Raw genomic sequence first — 16,182 nt, 5'->3', positions numbered from 1 at the left:
TTCATTTTTGTTTTAAATCAGCATGTAAAAAGGATTACAGGGATGTGGCTTCTCTTCTGGCCAGGCCTGGGATTTGCTGAAGTCAGCAGTACCTGCTAGCCTCAAGTGCACCTTTGACTTTTACATAAATACCTCCCCCGCCAATGAAATCTTGTTTTAACCTCTATGGGTCAAGGGCAAGTAGGGTTATTGCTTTTTAATTGCATGAGAGTAGCATTTAGCAGGGGTGTGCATCAGCTCTGGGCACTTTCCAAATTATTAGACAAATGTTGGTGATTCAGGTGGGGCTATAACATGCTGGAGTCAAACTGAGCTCTTAAAAAGTTCTTTTTAAAGACTTCCTAAAGTACCAAATCACTCTGCTACACTCTACACTCTTAATGTGATTTATATAACATATATAGTAATCATCTCATCTCAGGTTTTTTTTTTAAAAAAAAGCTAAATCAAGTTGATTAGGGAAATACCTTGAGCTTGAGAGGAGAGGAGGTGGAGAGACTGGGGGTGGGGATCTTTCATTTTGAATGACAGGTCTAGATTTTAATCACAGTGAATTATTTCCCCAAGATCCTCCAATCACAGCGATTTGGGGGAGGGATGCTGAAGTAAATATTAAAAACTATGCTTGTTGTTTTTAAAATGATCTAAGCTTCCCCCACCCTACCTCTTCCCCTATGCAGAGAGGGAAAGAAATCTGCCTCTGCCAGGGCAAAGATGCTGTATCTCCCCAAAAAACTGTGGGAGAGGAACAGAAGACCACCTCCTGCCAGTAACCCTGCAAATTTCACCTACCTCATCTGTTTTTAGATTGTCCAGTATTGTGAATGGGGAATTCCTTGTGCAGGGCTTTGGCTGAAGTTAGGTGACTTTCATGCTGTGCTTAATTGTTAACAAATTTTGTTCGGTCTCAAACAGCAAGTAGAATTGGAAAGAGGCAAAGTGACTCCAAAACAGATTGGGATGCTTCGCAGATACAGATACAAGTCATGTCTTGTGGCCAGTGCGTAACTCTAGTATTTAGCCTATATGGCAGGCTTCCTCACACTCCGCCCTCCAGATGTTTTGAAACTATAATTCCCATCATCCCTGACCACTGGTCCTGCTAGCTAGGGATCATGGGAGTTGTAGGCCAAAAACATCTGGAGGGCCGAGTTTGAGGAAGCCTGCTATATGGGATACTGGAGGGGGTAGATGAGTAGATTATAGTACATTTCCTACATTCTATTTTCATGTGTCCTGGGGTGTCAGGTGCTTGCTTGTTCAATACACAAGACTGTGACAGGACAGAGTCTGTTGCTAGTCCCTGTGTTCATTGCTTATGTGGATATACCCTGGAATTACGAGATGAGACACAAGACTGTTGGGTAACATGGGGCAGAATATATTATCTGAAATACAGCAAGAGCCACAACACGAATATGGGTGGGGATTTGATACTAAACTTGGGAACCACATGGCAATTCAAACTTACTTTGATAGCCCAGCCCCTTTCCAGGTAGCAGCGCTTGCTTAGGTGCCTTTCTGAATCATCCCATGGCCCTGAATGGCAATATGCAGGAATTCCCCTCCACCTTAAAGGTGCCTACAAGGGCTCACCAAATCTTGCCTTTCCTCACCTAGCCCTGAAGACTGTGACAAACTTAATTCACCCAGCACTAAATATAGGGTAGCCATGTGCCCTACTTTACAGAGGACAGTCCTCTATTTGCCAAGTCCAAATCCAGTTTAAAGGTAAATAAACCTAATAACCCGCTTTCCTTGCCCTTGACTATGAGTCCCATTAACCCCAGTCAGCATAGCCAATAGTCAGGGGTGCCGGCTTGTAGTCTGAGACGACTGTAAGACACCACATCATGTTGAGGGGATGCAATGCCTTTTGGACAAAGCATTCACAAGAAAACCAGAACTGCCATTTTTCACAACTGGGCCCACATTTTTGGTGTAAATTGTGTTTTTCCATAAGTATTCGAAATCAAGGGAATATGTACTCTTGTGCAAACACGCACTAAAGGAATTACTAAAAAAAAAAAAAGCAGAGTGAAGATTTGCCTTTTCAAATGGTCACATTAGAACATTTGACTATATAACACAGTAGTTTAAATGGTGCAAGTCGCTCTTCATGAGCATTCCTGGGGGAGAAAATCAAAATCCCTCTATCTCTAGTTTGCCATCACATTGGAGTATTGTGTTTGGGGAGGTGAGCTGACTACAAAGGAATTAAGGGCCACCATGCTTCTCAGATCTCCTTGTAATGTGAGATTCATTATTGGCCTCCTTGTGCAACATACAGGGAAGACTTCATGTTGATGTATACAAATAGCAATGTGTGAGAAAGGGATTTGCGTGAGAAACCATTTGTACCAGCCTATATGCTTCCTGACTTCTGCAGTATAAAATCCCTTTGCCTGAAACCTGTCTTATCTTATCATGAGCACATTTTTATCTGTAGCCTGCACAGAAGCTGGCTAATCATGGTGTGTAAAAATGACATCATAAAGCATCTCTTAGTGCCATATAATTATGCATTTCCTGAAATATTCAAGAACCAAAATAGCATAAGTCTTAAAAAAAGGTCAACAACTTTGGTCGGCCCTCATGCATGTTCACTTCATCAAATCTGGCCCTCTTTGAAAAAAGTTTGGACACCCCTGCCCTAGATTAAAACTGAAGATCCCCTTCATTTTAACCCAGGTCGGGACCATGATGTGTGAGTCTCTGAGGAGGGAAGGAAAGCCCTTTGCTTCCCATTGTGGTCTCAATACAAATTAAACTGTCATTCACCTATGTTCTGGGAAAAACTACTCCTAAGTTAACATGGTTATTATGAGCAATCCATTAGGAGTAGATTCAATAGGATTACAGTGGTACCTCAGGTTAAGAACTTAATTCGTTCTGGAGGTCCATTCTTAACCTGAAACTGTTCTTAACCTGAAGCACCACTTTAGCTAATGGGGCCTCCCGCTGCCGCTGCGCCGCCAGAGCACGATTTCTGTTCTCATCCTGAAGCAAAGTTCTTAACCTGAGGTACTATTTCTGGGTTAGCAGAGTCTGTAACCTGAAGCATCTGTAACCTGAAGTGTCTGTAACCCGAGGTACCACTGTAAAGTGATCTGTCAATTAACCAATAAACTAAATTCTAAAAGTGAGATCCATTCTTGGCCTCCTTGTCCTTGTGCAACATAAAGGGTGGCGCTGTGGTCTAAACCACTGAGCCTTTTGGGCTTGCCGATCAGAAGGTTGGTAGTTTGAATCCCCCCGTGATGGGGTGAGCTCTCGTTGCTCTATCCCAGCTCCTGCCAACCTAGCAGTTCGAAAGCATGCCAGTGCAAGTAGTTAGATAGGTACTTTTGTGGCGGGAAGGTAAACGGTGTTTCCGTGCACTCTGGTTTCTATCACAGTGTTCCATTGCGCCAGAAGCCGTTTAGTCATGCTGGCCACATGACCCGGAAAGCTGTCTGGAGACAAACGCCGGCTCCCTCAGCATGAAAGCAAGATGAGAGCTGCACCCCATAGTCACCTTTGACTGGACTTAACTGTCCAGGGGTCCTTTACCTTTTTACCTTAAGTAAAGGTAAAGGGACCCCTGACCATTAGGTCCAGTCGTGACTGACTCTGGGGTTGCGGCGCTCATCTTCCGGGTCATGTGGCCTGCATGACTAAGCCGCTTCTGGCGAACCAGAGCAGCACACGGAAACGCCATTTACCTTCCCGCCGGAGCGGTACCTATTTATCTTTGACGTGCTTTCGAACTGCTAGGTTGACAGGAGTAGGGACCGAGCAATGGGAGCTCACTCCATTGCGGGGATTCAAACCGCCGACCTTCTGATCGGCAAGTCCCAGGCTCTGTGGTTTAACCTACAGTGCCACCCACGTCCCACCCTTTTTTACCTTACCTTTTTACCTTACCTTGCACCAAATTCTTCACCAGTTTCCAAACTTTCTTCAGAAGCTGCCCTATGTATAACGCATTGCAGTAATTTCTGAGGGTATTTGTTCAGACGCTCTCCTAAGGTGTATGGCAAGCTACACCACATGGTCTTCTATACAATGATCAAAAGGGCAAAAGCCATTCCCTCTTTAGAATCCAGCCTCCCTAATGACACACCTGCAGCTATTCTCCTGATTCACCTGAGATTTATTTGTAACATACATTTGACCTTTGTGCTAAGTCATGGCAGCCCAGCTATAGCCTTCATAAAACTTTCCTAATGTTATAAAGAAGGGGTAGGGAACCAGATTTTGGGCTGGATCCAAAAGTCTCCCTCTGCAGTTACAGCAAACTGTAAATGGAACTCATTGACAAGTGACAGTGAGCCCCACTGACTGTACCAGGGAGTTCCCAATGAGCTCCACTTGCGATTGAGCAATTAAGGGCTCACTTTAAACTCTAAATTGCTCTTTTGTCCACATTTGATGTCACATATGACCTCAGATGTGTGGGCAGGTGGCAATGGGTTGGGGAACACAGCCCAGGAAAACCAAAACGGTACCTTGTTCGGGGCCTGATTAGGCCTATGGGCTAGATTAAGTTTCCCACCCCTGTCGTAATGCAAGTAGAAACACAAGCGAAACTTCCAAATCTGTATTTCTTCCTTTGGTTCTTTAAACTTCCTGGCTTGTTTTTTTCCAGTTCTCCTCCCAAACCCTTCTCTTTTCCTCCCCACTCCCTCCTTCTCTCTCTAATTTCGGTTCCTCATTCCTGCATGGATAAAGCTCCCCCTTCTTGCGCCAGCTCAGACAAGCATATGGCATTCGAGTGAACACAAGGGGATTTATCTGGGCTAAAAATATAACATGAGGCCACTTGGTGGCTGAAACTTTGACAATGCTGAGTTTGCGTAGAAAAAATAATGCAGTAGTTTCTCTCTTGAGGAGCATCTTAATCCCGCAAATACTCATTTGACACTCACTTGACGCAATCTTAGAGTTTAACTCCATTAATCCATTTGGGGAAACAGACAAACAAAAACAAAAACACAAAGTAGCAACAAACATTTCCAAGAAAAAAAGTAGGGCTGCCAACTTTTCACCTAGCCTGTATCTGTATCCTTTACAGGTGCTTTGACAGGCAGCACTTAGTAGGTGACTGCATGTCTCTCCATGCTATGAAGTAGGCCATATTCAAGCTGCTGTTAAGGCACAGCTACAGGAAGCAGTTAAAAAGTTGGCAACCCTAAACCTTGTTTGCCAACCACTAGAACTGCAACGACAACACACACACACAAACCAGAAAACTTACTGCTCCTGTGCCTATAAAAGCAACACAGAAGGTAGAAATGTAACAGGTGAAGCTTTTCTTGGCATTGATTTAAATACGTCAGGAACAGCAACAACTTTTAAATCTCTGCTTTTTCCTTCATTGGATCAAAGCCAGTGAACCTGAACTGAAATTGAATATCGTTCCAGCTGGTTGTTCTCATTGTGAAAGTAAACTGATAAATATTTACCGGTATATACCGGTATCCCTTTCCTCAAGTGTTCAGCATGCAACCCTAAGAACTAGGAAGCAACCCCCAATGGTCTGAATAGCCCATGCTTAGGACTGGGCTGCAAGTTTCCGGCTGCTGTGGTGTCTGGGCAGGGGGATAGTGGCGCCATCCTGTCACCAGTGCTAGACTTGCCAGGGCAGGGTGGTGTGAGGCAGTAGTGTGTACCTGTGGGAGGCCACTGTGGCCAACCCAGAGCTCCCCCAATCTCACCACTCTCTGCCCTACTCCATCCCCATCTCAGCAATGCACCACCACCACTGCCAGGAGAGCACCTCTGTTGGTCCAAGAGCACATTTTGGCCCTTGATCCCAAAGACCACTTCAGATCACACAAGCTGCCATCTGGAGCTCTCCAAGGTTCAGTTCGATGGCCTCAGGGCAATAAATTCATCCTAAATTATTGTCCAGTCAAGAGCAATCAATCTGGTAATATTAAGTGCCTGGAAATAGGCCTTCTGCTATCATGGTGTTATCATGGCAAGAGATAAAACAGTTATATTGTATGCCCATATAGGGAACACTGTGGTCCAGATCAGGCTAACCCCATTTCCTCTTTCTCATGTTTTTTTTGTTCCCAGATCTAGAAATAAGTATCTCTGTAAGGTAAAGGTAAAGGGACCCCTGACCATTAGGTCCAGTCGTGACCGACTCTGGGGTTGCAGTGCTTCATCTTGCTTCCGGGTCATGTGGCCAGCATGACTAAGCCACTTCTGGTGAACCAGAGCAGTGTATGGAAACACTGTTTACCTTTCCACCGGAGCAGTATCTATTTATCTACTTGCACTTTGACGTGCTTTCAAACTGCTAGGTTGGCAGGAGCAGGGACCGAGCAACAGGAGCGGGGATTCGAACCTGTTGCGGGGATTCGAACCGTCGACCTTCTGATCAGCAAGTCCTAGGCTCTGTGGTTTAACCCACAGCGCCACCCGCGTCCCAAGTATCTCTGTTCATAGCTTTAAAATAACCACTTCAGTCTTTTCTTCGCCCAGGGATGAATTCCTGTCTTGAGGGAAATAAACACAGCTCTGCCCTTCTCCTGGGAGTGGGAGCCAGAAGAAAGGAGCTAAATGTAGGGTTGCCATTTTTCAAAACTGGCTCAAGGCTGGCCCTGCCATTAGGCAGAATGAGGCAGAAGCTGGGAGGTGGGGCGCAGTGTCAAGGCGGGGAGGAGGGGTGCCATCTTGTCTTTTGCCTCAGGCGGGGGAAAAAAGTCTTAGCCCAGCCTTGTCTATTAGCATAGCAGCTTGACAACACAGAAATTTAATATGTGAAGCTTTTCCCATGATTTCTTGACAGGTCAAAACAAGCTTCATTTTTTGTGGTGTCTCAGGCTGCTAACAAAAACAAGGTAGGAGGGTTAAGGGGTTAAACTTAGTTTTATGACATAATATACGATATTGAAAGGGGCTTGCCATATTGCAGAGGGGAGAAAGGCTAGTCTGTTCGCTGCATTTTAGATAGAAAAGAGCTGTATTTAGACATTCCATACATACACACATAGACACAATTACAGTGCTGTGAGGGGGAAGAGCAAGCCCATGCTTCTTGGACTTGTCTCCTGTGTACACACAATATATTCAAAGCACCTTGCTTTCACCTCAATAATCCTGGGAATTGGGGTTTACCCCTCACAGGGATGCTACTCCCAATACCTTTAACAAGCTACACTTCTCAAGATTCTTGTGGGGTGGAGTGTTCTTTAAGTGTGCCTTAAATGTATGGTGTGTCCTCAGTTTTACGAACCTCTTATGTGCTGAAGAGGAACTTCTGCAGTAGGTTGACTTCTAAATAGCACAGGGAGTCTCCATGTAATCCCAGCGCATTTTTACAGTGAGAATCGGTTTGCAGTTCAAATGTTGTCTGGTCTTTGAGTGTACAGTGGTACCTCGGTTTAAGTATTTAATTCATTCCGGAGGTCTGTTCTTAACCTGAAACTGTTCTTAACCTGAAGCACCACTTTAGCTAATGGGGCCTCCTGCTGCTACCGCACCGCCGGAGCACAATTTCTGTTCTCATCCTGAAGCAAAGTTCTTAACCCGAGGTACTGTTCTGGGTTAGCGGAGTCTGTAACCTGAAGCGTATGTAACCTGAAGCATATGTAACCCGAGGTACCACTGTAATAAAGATTGATTCATTGATTGATTGATCGTTTGCAGTCTGAGTGCTGAGAAAGTACAATTTCCTTATGCTAAGACAAATGCTTGAAATGAATTCTAGGTAAATGCATCTATTGCCCCAACAAGACAATTGCTTGCAAATGCCATATTAAAAGAGAAAGAGCAAAAGTGTTCTGTAATACGGGAGATACCAGGAGAGAGAAAAGGAATCAGGTGGACATCACCTCCAAACATACCTCTGGACTGGGCTACCCCCCTCTTCTCCCTTTCTCCTGTGCCCCGACCTGGCAAAGCCATTCTACCACCAACTGCCCTGTGAGAAGGATCCTAATGACTTTTTATATTGCTATATTGTTATGGTTTGTGAAACATTTACAAAAATGCTTCCCTTCTCCTCCTCACAGCCGCACAAGAGGAGGAGGTGGGAAGCGAGAGTGGGTAAGTCGCAGGGGGAGTTTAGTCTCATTCCCATCATGAATGATAAGCCACAGTATATCATGATGTGGCTAAAATACCTCTAACTAGGCTATGGAAGGACCCTGAGGTGCTGGCTAATTAGAATCTGAACTACATGGTTATAGATGCTTGTTTTATTTTTATTTTTTATACTTTTAAAATGTGTTATTCTTTTCTATGTTTTATTGTCAAGTAAATTTGTTTCACCTCAGGGCAGCAGAAACAAACCCCACTTTATTCTGGGTAGTCATGATGGTGCTGTAATGTAAGCATGTTAATAATAATAATAATAATAATAATAATAATAATAATAATAACAATATTTTATTGTTTTTACCCTGCCCATCTGGGTGGGTTTCCCCAGCCACTCTGGGCAGCTCCCAACAGAATATTAAAAACATGATAAAACATTGAACATTAAAAACTTCCCTAAACAGGGCTGCCTTCAGATGTCTTCTAAAAGTCAGATAGTTGTTTATTTCCTTGACATCTGATGAGAGGGCATTCCACAGGGCAGGTGCCACTACCGAGAAGGCCCTCTGCCTGGTTCCCTGAAAGTTGGCTTCTCGCAGCGAGAGAACTGCCAGAAGGCCCTTGGCGCTGTACCTCAGTGTCCGGATAGAACGATGGGGATGGAGACACTCCTTCAGATATACTGGACCGAGGCCATTTAGGGCTTTAAAGGTCAGCACCAACACTTTGAATTATGCTCAAAAATGTACTGGAACACATGCTTCAGAGATTGTTGACTGTGTGAGGGACAGCAGGTATGCTAGCTTCCCAGCAGGTGGGTCCCTGTAGCTTATGAAGGGGGGGGGAGGAAAGAGTCTGGAGCTTCTGGTACATTTGCTGGGCAAACTGATAATAATGGACTTAAGGGTATACTCCTCGATCTCAGCCGTCGCACTCGATGATGCTGGGAAGACTCTATCAAAAGCCATCATCTCTGCTAGAATGTAGGGTGTTAGGCCTGATGGTGGCTTGTTACAGGTACAGCACCCCCTGCAAGTTTCCTGTTTCTGAGGACTCTGGAGTTTCATATCAAGCTACCCTTTTAACATCAAGTGATAGAGATAATTAATTATATTTACAGGAGAACAATTGAACACTATTTCTTCTTATCTCCTAGAAACAATCAGTTACACTTCTGCTTTAAACTGAAAAGCCAAACAAGTATTATGTGTTATGTGGCTATCTTTTCCCTTCGGCTACTGTGATAACTTCCTTGTATTAATGATTCTTAATGATGAAAAATTACTGACACTTTCTGACCACCTCGCTTGGAATAAACAATATATCAAAATTGTTTTCCCAAGGCTAGAAAGTGAATTCCTGGGAACTTGTCAACGGCTGCTTCTTCCTTCCTCAACCTTCTATTTTTAGATTGTAACCTCCACCCCAATATTTCTAATCTCCCTATATTCCTCACCTGACTTCCACCTCCTCTACTGCTTCACAATGGCTGTGTATCAAAATCATAAAGAATATTCTCCTGAATACTGCCAGGCTCCTCCTGGTACCTATAGCTAACGCTACCTTGGTCGTAGCAACTTCAGAGGTAAAAAAGATATATATTTCCATGTCAGCTTGTGACTTTCTTTTTTTAAAAAAAGTTCTCAGGAAAATTCTACAGCATTTTTGTGGAAATTTCTGCTACTATACACATTTTTATACACAGTTTCATATAATGTACACCTTTTTACAAGGCTATTTCCCTAAATATAATGCATTTTAATATTATTTCCACTTATATATGCATTTATATGCACACTTAAATTTATACAATTTGTGCGCCTTACTTTTGCACAAATTGCAAAATCCAGGTAAGTGGGAATTCTGAAGGATGGCTATGTTTTTGTTCACACATTTTCCTTAAGTTTTCCTTAAAATGTGAATTGAGTTCCATTTCTCACCTGTCCTTAGGCAGTTGATTCTGTCAGAAACATAAGCCTGGCTCATGGATGGGAAATATAGTCCAGCTGTTGTTGGACTGTAACTTCCACCCTTCTTAACTGTTGCCGACGCTGGCTGGGGGGAATCCAACAACATCCAGAGAGTTTCCCCACCTCCGCTCGAAGTGGAACTTCAAAGGACTATTTGTACATAAGGCTGCCTCTGAAGACAGTTTGGAAGCTTCAGCTGGTACAGAATTCGGTGGCTCAGGACTGCAATACCCCAAGGACCATCTCTCTCCATATGAACTGTCCTGGACCCTGAGATCATCCTCTGAGGCCCTTCTTTGCAGGCCTACTCCATGAGGTCTGGAGGGTGGCAACACGAGAATGGGCTTTTTTCTGCAGTGGTGCCCCAGGGAGGTTTGCCTGGTGCCTTCATTATATGTTTTTAGGTGCCAGGCGAAAATGTTCCTCTTCAACCAGGCCTTTGGCTGATTAATAGTCTATGGGAAGAGGTTGTGCTGAATGATCTGTCTATGAGGAGAGCAGGCAGAAAACCCTTCAGTAAGACCAAGATGATTGAGCGCAAATGGCATGAAGAAAGCAGCATAGGATAATGTGAGAATTTGGATAGAGGCTGTTGCAAAAATGAGAACCCACCTTCATATATTTACATGCATGTTGAAGGTAAGCAGGGCTCCTCTTGTTTTGACCCTGAGAGCATACCCTCTTGAGTCTCCTGTGCAGAAATTAATTAGAGTACTTGCTTCTCCCCACTCTCCTAATCTTTTACTTGTTTAATTCAAAAGCTGACTTGCTGCTGTGTCGCATGCATTAAATTAAAATTCAGAAGCTCCTAGGAAGAGAAATAACGTTGGGGCAGCCATTTCTTTTTTCTGTGCAGTGTCCCTTGGAAAGGAAATGGAAGGGACATTGTTTCTCTTCCTATTGGTTTTTTTTTGACGTTTCAATTGGCAGCAAGCAACAGCGAACCTGAGCCAGCCGTGGCAGTTCAGTTCAGCTGTCTGCTTGCCTTTGCTGAATTTAAAAGAAAAAAGGCACCTTCTCTCCCCCCTGTCTGGCCCCAACTGAGTCCTTGTGCTCAGCTGCCCCACAGTCACAACTGTTGGCAGATTCAGGGTTGGGTGTGAAAGGCACAGGCCACCTTCCAATGAAAACCCTGACATTTGCATGAAGAAAAACATGTGTTTAGAGTGACTAAAACGAATGGGAACGACTATTGGAATGCCCTGGTTCCTTCCAAATGGCTATAGGAATGTCGTGAATTTCTGAATGATGATTAGAATGTGTTACACCAAGGGTGACTGATGGCTTATGCTTCTTGTGTGTGCCTAAGGGCCATCTCCAAAAGTCAAAATTTAAAAGCCTTACCCTTCCAAATGACCTGAAAAGAACTATGGTGGACTGGTCTCAAATTAGAGGAAAACAAAAATGGAGGGCTCCTCCCAATGTTCTTTTTATTGTACATTTATAATGCTTTTTTTTTTTTGGCTCACGATACTATCAGAGGACTCATCCACAATCCTGCTTTTAGTACTGTTTGCACCTGCAAGGATTTTGGGGCTGCCACACTGTTTCATTTCCAATCAGTGCATATCCTGTAACATCCTGCTAACCCTGTAAATTTCTATACCACAAATGTTCTCGTTTGTTTTTGTTCCGTTTTTGTTGCACCACAACCTCTCCAGACAGCAATAATATGGTGGCATTGGGCAAACATTGTGGCACGAACTAAAGCAGAATAAATCCACCACAAATTCACTGTCATTGTGGCAAAAACTTGTTGCAGATTCCCTCGCAATAAAACACCAGCCTGGAGGGTCCTGGGTGGCTTGCCTATCACCATCTATTGCAAAATGTTTTAATAAGCATTATAAAAGCATGACTTGTCTTTGGACACATATTTGGCCCATCAACATTATGGTGCCGTAAAGTGATCACTATACAAGGCAGAGAGGTTTTATCCATAAGGAGCAGAAGCTTGAGTGGAGACTCTGCAAGATTTTTCAAAATGACAGTTCTTATTCCTTAACACTTCTCACTTCGGCCATACACAAGGACCAAAACAGACAAAGAAGAAACTGCATGTTTAAAAGATGTAAGTTGCCTTTATTTTGATGCTCAAGTGAACTCATTAGAAGAGATGGCATCGAGTGATCTGTGTATGTGCATCACATCAAAAATTGATCACCTCCATCTCTTTTTCATAGCTCAATACAGAGGATGTAGCATTAATTGCCACTTTTGAGGAGGTCCTCTCTTTGTTTTCTTTCCATCTCTTTCATCTCATTCTTTTTTAAACCTGGAAGTAAGAAAGGAAGTGCTCTCCCCTGAACATCCCATCTTCAAAGCCCAACTTGTGGGAGTTCAAGAGCTGGTACAATGAGTCTCATTGTCCTTTGCTGATGTGGAGAAGCCATCAAGAAGACACAAAGGCAGGCTGGAGACACTGTCCGGTCCATCATGAAACCATAGAACAGGTCAACAAAAGCAACCCTCCAAAAGTCCAAACATTGGGAGTGGAGGGGTCCCTGCTGGACACTGAATGTGATGTATTGTCTAGGAGTGGCCAGCTATGTCAAAGGGATCAAACAAACCTGATTCTAAAGAGGGGAGTGTGGGGAGGGGGAGGCATATACACATAACATACGCACAAAAAAGCTGCTTATCTCCTTTTCCTATCTCATGGGCTTTGCTACCTGCTAGCATTCGCTTCCCAGCAAGCCAATCAGAGCAAGCCTTCTGTCCCCTCGACTGAAGTCACTTATATATATGACTCACTGGGCTCTGCTGAGCACAGAGCTCTTTCCTTGAGAGAAGCTTTCTGCCTCCTGTCACTTTCTGCAGCTCACTCACCTCCCAGAATCAGTCCCTTTCTCCTCTCCTTCAGAGCGAAGGTAAGCCTTATTCCCAACACAATTGTGCTCTTTGTTCAAGGTGGGCATAGGGAGGGGGGGGTGAAGAGGGAGATTTTGCACTCCTGAGCTTACAAATACCACTGGGTGTGAACTTAAATATTATGAGACCTTATTTATTTATTTTTAAAAAAACACACACAACCGTTTCCTTCTTTTTACAATGCAATTTTACCCAGGAATTGCTCAGCCATGATTTAGGAAGAAAAATATGGCAAGATGCATGTGTGTGAAAGTTCAGTCTTATAGAAGCAAAGTCCTTTCTATCCAGTGAGCGCCCTGAAAATTTGCCTGATGGCAGAGGGGTGTATTCCTAAATTGTGATCAGCCAACTCCGCTCAACAAAAAGCCCTGGGTTTTTATACCTAAGCATTTCAAATAACAGGTCCTTGCTTCCAAATTCTTTTACAGCTTGAGCACTGAAGAGGAGGAGAGGTCAGGAGAATACCCCCAGAGAGGGAACAATTTGTATATCCATACACATATTATTGAGGAAGAGGGATCCTTTCTTCATCTGAGGGTGACCGTTTGAGACTTGGAAGTTCCAAGGTCAAAGCTTTTACCTGCCGCAGATAAGCAGATATGTAGGTTTTGAGTGTGACTTTGGGCAGGCTTTTAAATGAACCCGTGCTTCTGCTTTTCCCCACATAAAAGAAAAAGAGATATTGTAGCTCTGCACTTTCTTAGGTTTGGAGAAAAGGGGAGTTGTCAGAAACTTGGCTGTTGTGCTAGCAGGTGCCAGACTGTAAGGGCAAAGGAGAGATTACCAGCTGGTCAGGACCCTTGGTGTCTCATTTGTTCATTGCTCTGATCCAACAATTTAGATCCACAACTGGACCACCTTTCTGTTTGCACAAAGAGTGTTGTAATAAATGTGTGTGTGCATGCAAGTGGTGGAGAAAGTCTGGTTTCTCTTTTTGTCTACACACACAAACAAACAATAGGCACCGATAAACTTACAGTGCTGTTTCTGGGAAGGGGGATTCTCAGCTGCAACAACTTTCTGCTGAGTTTGTGCTTCTCTAGACTGGTGGCACTGGGTTGTACCCCTTGGAATATCAACCTATCGGCCGCTGTAATCTACTTCTAATTTATCAAGGGCTTGTGCACTGATGGTGTTTCATCTTGCAGCTGCTGTTCCAGGAGGCAATTTCTGCCATTTATCTCTAGGTAGTGGCAAGCCTGTTCCTAAGAAGTAGGTAGAAGCAATTTCCTACTCAAGTGGAGAGTAATTGTAGCCTCTCTCTACTGTAATTGCAGCGGCAGCTTGCTACTTTCCTGGGTTTAATGAAGAGCAAAGAGCTCAAAAGGAGTAGAGAGGAACTACAAGTGATTTGGGCTTTGCCACCCCACATTTCTGGGTCTTATCTAAAGGAGCAAGGTGTATATTCTCTTAATATAGGGAGAGAATGTGTCTTTCCCCCTACCTTCAGATGAGACACAGAACCCAAAGGGAGGAATTCCAACCCACATGCTAATGCTTTACATCCAAAGCAGTCCTAAGACTCAAGCAAGATGTGATAGGTAGCAGAGACATGTGAATACATCCCTGCTTCTAGAAACTCTTTAAACAGTAGTTGCAAATTAAATTTGGGACTGCAGCACAGGAATGGAGGACCATTTCCCCAAGGAAACTCCTCTTCAATTACTTTTCTTCTCCTGGCACAAACTACCATATATATGCACATGCCAGAAGAACATAGTGTTTGCACAAGCTGTGAGATGTGCGCAACAAGCACTACCTGATTAGCATGTTTGTTTAAAAGTGATATAGGAGCTGAATGAATGACCTGGACAAGAGGGTAGTGGTGGCATAAAGCAGTAATGCAGCCATGTTTTGCGGTGTGGTCAACTGAGATCAAAGCATGCAGTGATACCATCAGTATGTACACAGAGGAATCAAAAGCAACTATACCTCAAACCACTCAATCACATTTTGCATTTTTCACTAATTTGGCCTGTGTAGGTCACATTCAGTTTCCATCGCTGCTAGAATGAAACGCATATAATATCAATGGGTTATGCTAACTATGGGACAGCAGTCTAGTCTCTCTATTTCTGAATAGGAAAATGAAATATGTGAATACGCTGTGATGCCTAAACTATCTCAAGATATAAATGCGATAAACAACACAAGCTTTTGCAATAAGTTTGTTTGAATTTGGTTTTAATTTACCAAACACTGGAAAAGTAAAGCATCTTCAGATATGGCACATGTCATAATTTGCTGTGATCATTAGGCTGCTGTATTTAATTTTATTTAAAGTGTTACAGTTTATGATTGCCATACAGATACTTATATGCATTTAAATTATAAAGATTGTTAATTTTTTTAGCAAAATAACTTGAAGGGGGTGGGAAATGTATGTTCGGGGCTGAAATTATATAGTGTTAACCGACTTGAGCAAACCATGGGGAGTTTCAGATTGTCTACATTGTCATTGAGTTTTGGATGGAGACAATTTCATTATAAGATGTTTGGTTGTTGATAGGAAGCAGGGAATGTGAGGAGATGCTGCTGTGATAGTGATGTCCCTGGGCAGGATTGAAGAACCTTTTCAGCCTGAGGGCCACATTCCCTCACAGGAAAGCTTCTAGGGGCCACAAGGCAGTAGTGCGTGTGGCCACAATCAAACATGGGCAGAGCAACAGGTGGGAAACCTACCTGTGCATAACAGGCTATGTTCCATCTCTGCAAAAGTCAGAGGCTTTTGCCCCCACGCCTCTATATCCAGACAAGCAAGAGGTTTTATCCCAGTTCAAGGACACTTTCCAGCCAGGCAAAAGTACTGGAGAGATGGGAGATGTCCGGGGAGTGTGGCCAAAGGGGAGTCGCAAGGGGCAGCTACAGAGACCTAGAAGGTTGCATTCAGCTCCTGGGACTGAGGTTCCCCACTCCTGCCCAGGGTTAAGCCTATCCAAGCGATGAAACAGTCTCATGGGCAGACAGAGTAGATGACCTGAACATGTTTGTTGTTCTCTAATGCTTCGTACTCTAGCAGGGAGGGAAGGAGGGAGGGGGAGAGCAGGAAGGAGAGAGTGCATTAGAGCACCCAGCAGGCAGCCTGCATAAGAGCGTTCTCAGGTGCAAAAGGAATGCCTCAGTCTGCAAACTTACTAATTCCCTAAGACGTTTCATTGCCCATGTGCTTTTTTTCAAAGGGCAATAGCAGTCGGAATGTCAGGAAAACATTTGGCAAGCAAGTGATAACTAGTTCAAGGAAATGTTATCAACCAGGCCTCTTTGTTTTCAGCCTGCAGTTCTAAATATTCACTAGGAAGGAAGTCTC

The 16,182-nt window shown here is 43.7% G+C and overlaps 1 protein-coding gene across 2 annotated transcripts in view; it reads left to right on the top strand.

Moving 5' to 3' along the window:
* Nucleotides 1-12,772: 12,772 nt before the first annotated feature.
* The window catches only part of SLC26A9 (solute carrier family 26 member 9), a 56,856-nt gene continuing 53,446 nt past the window's right edge, over nt 12,773-16,182 (top strand). Inside the window, exon 1 of one of the 2 annotated variants that reach the window (XM_028734355.2) lies at nt 12,773-12,874. The gene's annotated coding sequence lies outside the window, so the exon portion shown is untranslated. The remainder of the gene's footprint in view (nt 12,875-16,182) is intronic. The other variant, XM_077929018.1, reaches the window with a different exon arrangement.

Source organism: Podarcis muralis, chromosome 5 (assembly GCF_964188315.1).
Source record: "Podarcis muralis chromosome 5, rPodMur119.hap1.1, whole genome shotgun sequence".
NCBI classification, from domain to species: domain Eukaryota; kingdom Metazoa; phylum Chordata; class Lepidosauria; order Squamata; family Lacertidae; genus Podarcis; species Podarcis muralis.
The sequence above is the reverse complement of the archived record's forward strand: the minus strand, read 5'-3'. Positions and strand labels throughout refer to the sequence as shown.